Genomic DNA, 9,223 nt, shown 5'->3' with positions numbered 1-9,223 from the left:
GTTGCTGGTGTAAATGAATGAGTAAAGAATGACCAAATGTACGTTTAACAGCTGTCTGAAACGAAAGAGTCCTAACAAATTCTGCCTGGCAGCAATTTTCTGCAGAATGTTTGTAACTTCTTCCGAAGATCGAACCGAAGGATTACGGTTACGTTTAGAATTAGAGGTATTTCCACCGGGCCGCCATTTTACTATCGACTTCTGAACACTACTTTTTGCAGGAATGCTAGAATCCGAGAATTATTCATGGGTCATTTCACGAGTCTCCTTAAAGGAATCAGTACCTATGTAAGCTTCAACTGTATGTTCTCTTTCATACACAGAATACGGAATACTTTTACTGAACATTTCAGAGAAGGACGTAACAAGGCAAAATTTAAGACGTAGTAATTAAGTACGCCTGTCATACTATCGGAAGCGTCAAATGGTTGAACCACAACATGTTGTTTATTGAAAGAATTTACCTTTCTATTGGAGATATTGCAGTATAGGTTTATTTTGCTCGCGTGTATTTGGGTCATCATTCCAAGGTCATATACAGTCATTGTGTCCTAAGAGGGTCATGCTGCAGCACTTGTATGCTACGGTTGAGTACGACTTCTGGTTTTATGAATGTTATATAAAAGAATGCGATGAGTACGGTATTAATACGCGACATAGAAAATGTGCTTGATGATGGCTCAAGGCGGAAATTAGCTAACAGAACGATTTTAATAAAGCACAATACAGCCTACAACAGCCAATGTATTCTTTTATTAAATACTTAGAGGCTGTGGGTTACCACAGAAGGTAAATCTTAACACAGATTGAAATATTGCTTTTGTGTTGTTGATTACGGTGGTAGGAGGGCGTATGTAAAACCAACCTTCTCAAATAACGACAAGGAGGCCGCATAGCTTAAGGGCATGCCCATAAACAGTGACATATACTGTCACTCCATGAGACGCTGCAAAGAGGTTTGAAATTTATCCGAGGATGCTGCCGCGTAACCTGATAGTCGCATACAATCCGCTAACAGTTCTTATACTACTGTGCCTAAACATTTATTCTGAAAATTTCTTACATCATCAGGATTGGTGGGAAATATGTGCTCCGATTTTAGGATGGAGGGGAGGGATGTAGCCTTTCTGCTCTACCATTCAGTCTGCACCTAGAAGACGCAATAAGGCAACAAAAGGAATGGTCAGAAGTGGGATTAAAACTCGGTATTGGATATCAGTATTAAGATTTGCTGAGGGCATTGCTGCCCCCAGTAAAAGTGAACAAGAATTATAGGATCTGTTGAATGGAATGACCTGTCTATTTGCTAAACCCGCTTGCGCGAGTTGGCACTGTTAACTGAACCAAACCTTGTCATACTCCAGACACAACCTTAAGATCAAATACTGATAAAAATGAGCACAGCGGATTTAAAAACGCAACGAAGGATGCTGCCTTAGGATTGAAACTTAACATGAGGAATCACAATTTCACTATTAAATACATTGCAAATGATGAGGGAGTGAGTCATTACTTGAATAAGAATCAAATGCAATCAATTTGTGGTTTATTACAAATAAAAAACTTTCCAGAATAGTAATCTATCTAATCTACCCCATTAACACAATATAATAACATAAAAATCCTTCCAGAAGCTATTGAACGTCAAAGTTACAGGAAATGGTTGGTAGCCGGCCGAAGTGGCCGTGCGGTTAAAGGCGCTGCAGTCTGGAACCGCAAGACCGCTACGGTCGCAGGTTCGAATCCTGCCTCGGGCATGGATATTTGTGATGTCCTTAGGTTAGTTAGGTTTAACTAGTTCTAAGTTCTAGGGGACTAATGACCTCAGCAGTTGAGTCCCATAGTGCTCAGAGCCAGCCAATGGTTGGTATATGGCTGCTCGTTTGTGTCCGAACTTTACTAAATGTTTGTCCCACCTACACACTGACTACAGTAGCTGAGCAGCTGTTAGAAGAAGTTATAAAAGAGGGCCATGAATCTTAGAGTCCACTGATAGACTGAAAACTTGCACCCTAACCGCTGATGTAATTCTAAAAACCGAACTTCCCTAACATGCCGATGCTGTGTTCATGCTCAACATAATATTCACCGCCATGTGAATTGAGCGGTGTGGAGGTGACTGGGTCAGAACTAATATACATTATGTGATCAAAAATATCCGGACACCCCCAAAAACATACGGTTTTAGTATTAGGTGCATTGTGCTCCCACCTACTGCCAGGTACTCCATACCAGCGACCTCAGTAGTCATTAGACATCGTGAGAGAGCAGAATGGGGCGCTTCGCAGAACTCACGGACTTCGAACGTGGTCAGGTGATTAGGTGTCACTTGTGTCATACGCCTGTACGCGAGATTTCCACACTCCTAAGCATCCCTAGTCCACTGCTTCGGATGTGATAGTAAAGTGGAAACGTGAAGGGACACGTACTGCACTAAAGCGTACAGGCCGACGTCGTCTGTTGACTGACAGAGACCGCCGACAGTTGAAGAGGGTCATAATGTGTAATAGGCAGACATCTATAGAGACCATCACACAGGAATTCCAAACTGCATCAAGATCCACTTTAAGTACTATGACAGTTAGGCGGGAGGTGAGAAAACTTGGATTACATGGTCAAGCGGCTGCTCATAAGACACACATGACGCTGGTAAATGCCATACGACACCTCGCTTGGTGTAAGGAGCGTTAACATTGGACGATTGAACCGTGGAAAAACGTTGTGTTGAGTGATGAATCACGATACACAATGTGGCGATCCGGTGGCAGGGTGTGGGTATGGCGAATGCCCGGTGAACGTCATCTGCCAGCGTGTGTAGTGCCAGCAGCAAAATTCGGAGGCAGTAGTGTTATGGTGTGGTCGTGTTTTTCATGGAGGGGGCTTGAATCCTTCGTTGTTTTGCGTGGCACTATGACAGCACAGGCCTACATTGATGTTTTAAGCACCTTCTTGCCTCCAACTGCTGAAGAGCAATTCGGAGATGGCTTTCAACACGACCGGGCACTTCGTCATAATGCACGGTCTTTGTCGTAGTGGTTACACGACAGTAACATCCCTATTATGGACTCGCCTGCACAGAGTGGCGTGAATGCTATAGAACACCTTTGGGATGTTTTGGAACGCCGACTTAGTGCCAGGCCTCAGCGACCGACATTGATGCCTCTCCTCAGTGCAGCACTCCGTGAAGAATGGGCTGCCATTCCCCAAGAAACCTTCCAGCACCTGATTGAACGTATGCCTGCCAGAGTGAAAGCTTCATCAAGGCTAATGGTGGGCCAACACCATTTTGAATTGCAGCGTTACCGATGGAGGGCCTCAAGAACTTGTAAGTAATTTTCAACCAGGTGTCCGGATACTGCTGATCACATAGTGTAGCACTTGCGAGGATCGGCTGGTGTAGTCTGCTTTAGGTAGTGGATCTAGCGCAGCACGTGACAAAGTCAGGTACAAATGGTCTTTTTTAACTCCTATCACAGTCATGTGTGGCGCCCTGCACTCTATTTTTCTTTCTAGCTTGTTGTAAAACTGCCTTCCCATTACTTCTTGCCAAGAATTTGAAGTACCAGTGCTATATTAAACAAATATCCTACAGACTCTGACGCCACAGAGCAATTGACAATCAGTGTCTTCTGTTAAACTAGCTAGCCTCGCTATACATTCTGCGAGCTAGCTGAAGGACTGGATGAGAGGTTACTTCCTCACACTCTTCCCAAACTCATTCTCTGTGTTGGCCGTTTGATGAATAATTCCGACAGACGGCAGATTTTATCACGGGGGCTGCACTGACACACCCCGAAGCGTAAGCTGTTTCGTCGCCCACGTTACAATACACAGTACCAGGCCAAAAACAGTCACTTCCCTGCTCTGCGGGTTGCAGTTACCAGAGGAAGTCTCTTAGGGGTTGCTTCCTCCCAACCCTCCAGACCTGTACTGTTAGCTCGTCCCCAGCATTGCCTCCAAGCTGATGGCTCGTTTCCAGATTCAGAAGAAGTTACCAGCACCAGGTTATTTGGGGTGTTAATTAGAAAATGAAAAATCAATCTGACTAACCACAGCAATGCAACATATCTTTCCCTTAATTGATCTCATCTCATGGCCTACGTACTCTTCTACTTTCCGATCTCATTATGAAACTGAATAATTATGAAAAGAAACAGGCTGGATGGCTTGCTGCTTTTCATACTCGGCAAAGAGAATGAACTACGACTAAATCAAACGAAGACAAAAGTATTAAGAAGTTGTAGGTGCAGATTGCCTATTGCCTTAAAATAGAAATTGGGGACTACATAGTATAGCAACTGAAGGAATTCTGCCAACGTGAAGGTAAAATGACATATGACGAAGCAATAAAGACATAAGAAGGAGATTATCATAGACAAAGGGAGCATCCCTGCCACACGATACGGTGACATTAATGTGACCACCACCTGTGCTGGACATCAACGTGCAGTAACCACTCACAGATGGTAGATGGCTGCAATGGCAATGGAGGGTATGCAAAGTGTGTCGGGGGATGCGGAAAAAAGTGCAGTTGTTGTCGTAATGCGGAAATAGAGCGATTTATCTGATCTCCAAAAGGGCATGACCTTTTGCTTTCGGGTGGAAGTATTTCGAAAACGGCTAATTTTGTAAACTTCGAGTGCCGCCTTTGTTAAAGTATATCATGTATGACAAAATGGCACTATCCAAAACTGGAAGCCCACGGGCCATAGATGACACGAGTGGACGATGGCTGCGGGAGAACAGCTGTTAAGCAGCTGACCGCCCAGATGAATCAAAGCACTACCAACAGTGTCTCTTCGACGACTCTGCAGCGAACATTACTGTTTACGGGCCTCTGCACCAAGTGCCTGTTTCACGCACCCATGCTGACTGCTGTCCATCGGCGACGAAAGCCGGATTTCCAAGCTGATATTGTAACTGGACGTGCGCTGAGTGACGACAGGTGGCTTTTCCGGATGAATCACGTGTTAAGCTCCAACAAACAGATGGCCGTCGCTGTCTAGTCCGAGAAACGTCTGAAAGGATCCAGGTCGGACCCTTACGACAAGTTTTGCAGATCAGAGGGCGTTCCATGGGTGATCTCTTCGTTCTGGAAGGCAGATTGGTTCAACACAGGTATGTCTCTACCCTCGGGGACCATCTGCACCACTACGTACAGTTAGTTCTTCCTCGGCACGATGGCATCTACGCGTAGGACAATACAACGTGTCACACAGCTCGCGCTGTACGTGAGTGGTTCAAAGAGCACCGGGATGAGTTTACCGAACTCCCCTGGCCACCAAACACTCTGATTTAAGTGCAGTCCAGAATCTGCGGGAACACCTCGATCGGGCTGTTCGAGAAACCTAGTGCAGCTGGCCACTGCACATCCCTGTCCGTACCTTCCAGAACCTCGCTGAGTCTTTTTCTGCAAGTCAAGTAGCGATCCGCGTTGCGAAAAATAGTTAATCAGGCTTTTTACAGGTGAAGTAGAATGAGGAGATCAGTGTTCAACGTCCCGTCGACGGTGAGGTCATTAGTGGCAGGGCACAATATCGGATTTGGGAAGGATGGGGAACGAAATCGCCCGTTCCCTTTCAAAGGAACCATCCTGGAATTTCCCTCAAGTGATTTAGGAAAATCACGGGAAACCTAAATCAGGATGGCCGGACGCGGGTATGAATCGTCGCCCTCCAGAATGCGAGTCCAGTGTGGTAACCACTGCGGCACCTCGCTCGGTTTTTGACAAGTGGTCACACTAATGTGACTGGACAGTGTACATCCTTTATTTAATATATTCGTTACACTTCATAACGTCGCCAATTCGCAACTACACTATCACTTTATAAATATAAATTTTTTATATATATTTTTGGTCTTTTTCGTATCTGAACACAGAAGAGAGATAACAAAACGCAATATCAATTATCCTCTTCAATAAAATTCTTCAGGGTATCAGACCGCATCGTCATAATTTAAAATGCGCCAACGTTTCGGCCAGCGTTGCAGCTAGCCTTCATCAGGGCCTTACGTTGACTGCTAAATGAACACACTTGGTTCCTTAAATAGCTGCACGAGAAAACCGTGTCGTTACTTGATTGGCTGTAAAAGGAGGAGGAGGAGGGGTGAAAGGTATGCTTTATTGGTGTTTCCTTAATTATCTGTCATTGGCTGAAATAGCTGTTTTCTATTGGTCTTTATATTAATCCACCCCATTGGAGGAGACGGACGAATAGCGAACAGGTGATGCCTGTGACGTTACACTGTTTCCATGCTGTCCAGAAGCCGGCTGCGGCGTGCCATTGCTTTGTGTGCTCGCGACCACTACTGCGGCTCTCCGCGTGTCTGCATGGGCCGCCACGGCTCTGCCGCCGCTCCGTACCCCTGCTATTGCAGGCAGCCAAGACCTCGGAAGCTTGTACCCGTCCTCTCTACTCATGTTGGCGGGTCTTTTGGCTATTTCTATCGCCTCTCTAATCTTTCTTTTGAAAGTGAGAGGCTGTTTCGCCAGGACGCGGGCTTCTTGAAAAAATATTGGTTTCCCGCACTCGTTTCGGTGTTCCGCCACTGCTGACTTAGTGTGTTGTTTCAGGCGGATATATCTTTCATGTTCCGAGAGCCTTGTGCTAATCGGACGTCCCGTCTCACCTATGTAGACTAATCCACACGCACAACCAATTTCATACACGCCAGCTGTGTGCAGTTTGTCGACTGGATCCTTGGTAGAACCGAGCATGTCTGATATTTTGTTTCTGCTTCGGAAAATTGGTTTTACAGCCAATCAAGTAACGACATGGTTTTCTCGTGCAGCTATTTAAGGAACCAAGTGTGTTCATTTAGCAGTTAACGTAAGGCCCTGATGAAGGCTAGCTGCAACGCTGGCCGAAACGTTGGCGCATTTTAAATTATGACGATGCGGTCTGATACCCTGAAGAATTTTATTGAAGAAGACAACGGCCGCGGAAGCCTACGCTTACAATATCAATTATGTTTAACATTTTACAAACTTTGCTTTTATATGTGCTTGGGCAAGACATCTTCCGTTCCAAGACACCCAACACTCTTACAAATAACTAGTGACACAAAATAAAACATACATGGATTAGTAATAATTATATTCTGAGATAGGAACATAGTTTAAAAATACACTTACACCATGTGATTACGAGTGCCGGTGATTGCAACTCGTGAATAAAATATTGAAATAATATAATGTTAATAGCTGTGTGATACACACGTCCGATCTGTAAAGGACCTATCAATCAAAAGTAACCTACACTTTCGTCATCTGACGATCGTAATTCTTCCTCTGTTTTCCAGCGGCTGCAGGCAATGCTTGCACAACCGTGGATTTCATCTGTGGTCTTTTAATATATCTTTATTTTTCAATTTATAACTACGACTTTTTCCTAAATAACGGCTCAGAGTGCAATGTGCCTTTAAAACTTCCCTGTATAATATAGTTGTCATCGCAGTCTTCAAAAAACAGGTTTTTGTAGTGATAGTTCGTTAGCTTCTCCAGCTCATAACCATCACCTTCAACTTAACGTGGAGCTCGAGTTGCGCTATCACCACGACTTACGTTTCATAGAACAGATGGTGCCTTTACAACCTCTTCCCCGATTAGGCTAATTGATAAAGAGAGCGGCAGTAGCGCAAACTTCACCGCACCCCTGGAGCCAGGGTGCTAGCTGAGGACTGCCGCCCAGGCTATCACGGCCTCTTAAACCGCTGCCACCCACCGCCGGAGGACGCCTAAAGCGGGCACCCGGGCGCAGGTGGAGTCGATAAACGGGCCGGCCCCGGTGCCAGGGGCAGATGAGGCGGAAGGCGGCGTGGGCGGAAGTCGATCGGCCGCCCCCTCTGGAATAATCAGGCGTGACGTCAGAGCCGGCGCACGCCGCCGCCGCCCCCGCGCCTCCGCTGCCTCCGCCTCCCGCAGGAGCGGGCTGGATCGGCGAGATTAACAACCCCATAAATAACTCCATTGCGGCTGTTACTTAACCCGCCAGCCGTCAATTGTGTGACGTAGCGCCGCGTACGCCCTTATAGCGGTGACGTCGACCGCTCCGCGACGCTCAATTGGCGCAAACTGGTCGCCTCTTCACGCACTCGCCCCCCCTCCTCTCCCTCTAGCACTTGTCTCAGTTCCTCCGCAGAATTGGAAATTATACGTCTCGAGCGACATGCGATCCATGCGCCATCTGGGAACGGGCATCTGGAGAAGGCAGCTTGTATCCGAGTAATGTGACACCCGGCTGTCAATTGCAGACGTCGTTTAGAATAAGTGAAGATCCCGCTGCTGAGAAGGCTTAGCTGCGGGCCCACAGTTGTTCGTTTTATGGTGGATCTTCCCCAGAATCCGCAGCAAAATAGAAGAGCAGCAACTGGGGCAGGCTCCCGCGCCATATCTGAAACTATATTCGAGTTATATAGAACCCGATAATATCTACGGGATGTTGTCTAGTAGACCCTAAAGTCATATAAATTTGTCACAAAACGTAGAAAGCAACTTTCCACAGTTACAAAAGCAAACAAAGGAAAATATTTCTCAATATACCTTTGATTGGGATCAATGATTCTAGTCCAGTAAATTTCCATTTTTACTCCCTTTATAAAATTAATTTGCTTCTAATTCCAGTACATCGAATATACCATTTTTAATCGATAAACGTTTTCGTCTTTGAATTCGATTTGTCGAATTGTGTAACGGGAAAATGTCATATGTAGGCAAATTTGGGGACAGTAAAACATAAATCGTTGCTTCCTACTTTAAAGCCGGCCGGGGTGGCCGAGCGGTTCTAGGCGCTACAGTCTGGAACCGAGCGACCGCTACGGTCGCAGGTTCGAATCCTGCCTCGGGCCTCGATGTGTGTGATGTCCTTAGGTTAGTTAGGTTTAAGTAGTTCCAAGTTATAGGGGGACAGCTGACCTCAGAAGTTAAGTCTCATAGTGCTCAGAGCCATTTGAACCATTTGAAACTACTTTAAAAACACAGCATATGGGAAAAATACTAACCTGTAAATACCATTAATGCGTTATAAGAGACGTTCATGGATGATTCGCTCATTACTACGAACTATTTGATAGAATTTTACGGTTCGCTATACAGGGTGGTCCATTGATAGTGACCAGGCCAAATATCTCACGAAAAAGCATCAAACGAAAGAACTACAAAGAACGAAACATGTCTAGCTTGAAGGGGGAAACCAGATGGCGCTATGGTTGGCCCGCTAGATGG

This window comes from Schistocerca americana, chromosome 5 (genome assembly GCF_021461395.2).
Source record: "Schistocerca americana isolate TAMUIC-IGC-003095 chromosome 5, iqSchAmer2.1, whole genome shotgun sequence".
Lineage (NCBI taxonomy): Eukaryota > Metazoa > Arthropoda > Insecta > Orthoptera > Acrididae > Schistocerca > Schistocerca americana.
Note: the sequence above shows the minus strand (reverse complement) of the source record.